This window comes from Dendronephthya gigantea, unplaced genomic scaffold (genome assembly GCF_004324835.1).
Source record: "Dendronephthya gigantea isolate DGI-Jeju-01 unplaced genomic scaffold, DenGig_1.0 000204F, whole genome shotgun sequence".
In the NCBI taxonomy this organism is placed as follows: domain Eukaryota; kingdom Metazoa; phylum Cnidaria; class Anthozoa; order Malacalcyonacea; family Nephtheidae; genus Dendronephthya; species Dendronephthya gigantea.
The window spans coordinates 77,135-79,281 of record NW_021163214.1 but is presented as its reverse complement, the minus strand read 5'-3'; the positions used below and the strand labels follow the sequence as shown (position 1 = coordinate 79,281).

Sequence of the window (2,147 nt, the reverse complement as noted above, 5' to 3'; positions counted from 1 at the left end):
CAAAACAGACGCAAACCACGACCAGCCCTGAACGTTATGAAACTCGAAATTAGGAAAATAACGAAAATTTCATTACGATCAGCATGCAGCTAATGGGAAGTGCAGCATATGGCTAATGCAATACTCTTTTTAAAACTCAAAATTGATAATTTTTTTTTAAAATATGTCCGTTCGGTTTCTAATGATATGGCAGACTAAAGCCGCTAACGAAGGCTGGATTACCTGAGCTAATATAGCTTTCGTGTGGCTGTTAGCTCAATGGTATATTGGATCTGCCTATACGTACGATTTCGGTGTGCTGGGGCGAACTGATGGAGGGAAATAGTTTTTATAAGTACTAAAGGCATGCAAGTGTAAAGAAGACAGCATTGCTCCCTGTACACCATGAGAAATAGGCAGAAAGGTGAAGACAACAGAACGAATTCTCATCTGTTGTGTTCTTTCTATCATGCAGATATATATAGTTCCGAAAAAAAATTATCGCTTTTTTAGAAGAAACCAAAATTGCTCAGTATTTTAGAAAAAAAGCGTGGTTTACACTGTCGGAGGAGATTGATAGGCCTAATAATTAAATGATTGTAGCAACCGAGTTTTCTGTCGTCCATACATGGTTATATATTTAGCTAAAAGGCTTCGCATTTAAAAATTTCTGTATCAAATAGGACATAATGTAACAAACGAAAAAGATGTATTGTAATCCTCGAAAACGTACAACCAATTAGTGCTTAAAGACTAGTGTCCAGTGAATGATCAAATACAGTGATAAAAGTGAAGTAAACATTAACCATTTCCGGTGAGGTAAAAGTTATATACCTTACTGAACATTCAAAACATGAAAACAGCTCAAATTAAGTCCCCGACTGGCAACTGAGGAGCTAAACGACGAATGTTGAATTTCACAAAATATATTACATTGTTTTATCAAAACTCCAAATTAATTCTTCAGAATTTTTTTAAAGTTAAACATGGCTTTCGCCTATCACAGGCTCTGAAATTTCTGAAATAAATTATAACTTAAAAAAAAATATCTATTCAATATTCAATATATAGAGCAATAAAAATACTACAACTGTCATTTCAGATGTTGACGAATGCATAACATCTCCCCCATGTCATTCCAAAGCAACATGCAATAACACAGATGGATCTTATATTTGCACATGTGATTCTGGATATTCCGGAGATGGATTTAATTGCACAGGTAAGACAACAGAAATATTTTTTACCAAATGTTAAGTAAAAAAGAGTAAATGGAAAATAATAAAGTGCTACAACGGTTATTTCAGAAATATTGTTTTGAACAAATGTTTGAGTAAAACACAGCAAAAAAATGAAAATGCCGGGTTTAATTGCACAGGTTATACAACGGAGATAATGTTTTTCACAAAGTTCGAGTAAAACAGAAAAAAAATGCTTCAACTGCCATTTTAGATGTTGACGAATGCGTAACATCCCCATGTCATCTTAATGCTACATGCAATAACACTGACGGATCTTATATTTGCACATGTGATTCTGGATATTCTGGAGATGGATTTACTTGCACAGGTAAGACAGCAGAATAGTTTTTACCCATTGTCAAGTAAAAAAAGAGTAAATGGAAAGTAATAAAATGCCACAACGTTTTTTTGGGAAATAATGTTTTTCACAAATGTTTGAGTAAAACACAACAAAAAAAGGAAAATGCTACAACAGCCATTTCAGATGTTGACGAATGCGTAACCTTCCTCCCATTTCTTTCCAATGCTACGTCCATTAACACAGATGCATCTTATATTTGCACATGTAATTCTGGATATACAGGAGACGGGTTTAACTGCACAGGACATACAACGGAGATAATAATATTTTTAACAAATGTTTTAGTAAAAAATAGAAGAGTGAAAAACAAAAATTTTTCGGCAATCATTTCACATGTTGACGAATGCAAAACATGTCCCCCATGTCAATCGAATGCTTCGTGCAATAACACTGACGGATCTTATATTTGCACATGGAATTCTGGATATACAGGAGACGGGTTTTAACTGCACAGGTTATACAACGGATATAATGTTGTTCACAAAGTTCGAGTAAAACACAAAAAAAAAATATTGCTTCAACTGCCATTTTAGATGTTGACGAATGCGTAACATCCCCATGTCATT

The 2,147-nt window shown here is 34.2% G+C and overlaps 1 long non-coding RNA gene across 1 annotated transcript; it reads left to right on the top strand.

Annotated features, from left to right (window-relative positions):
- Positions 1 to 1,160: 1,160 nt before the first annotated feature.
- Positions 1,161 to 1,721, top strand: LOC114539505. The gene is made up of 3 exons (XR_003688893.1): positions 1,161 to 1,201; positions 1,432 to 1,548; positions 1,705 to 1,721. It is a non-coding gene; the product is annotated as an uncharacterized LOC114539505 (long non-coding RNA).
- The last annotated feature ends 426 nt before the right edge of the window (positions 1,722 to 2,147 follow it).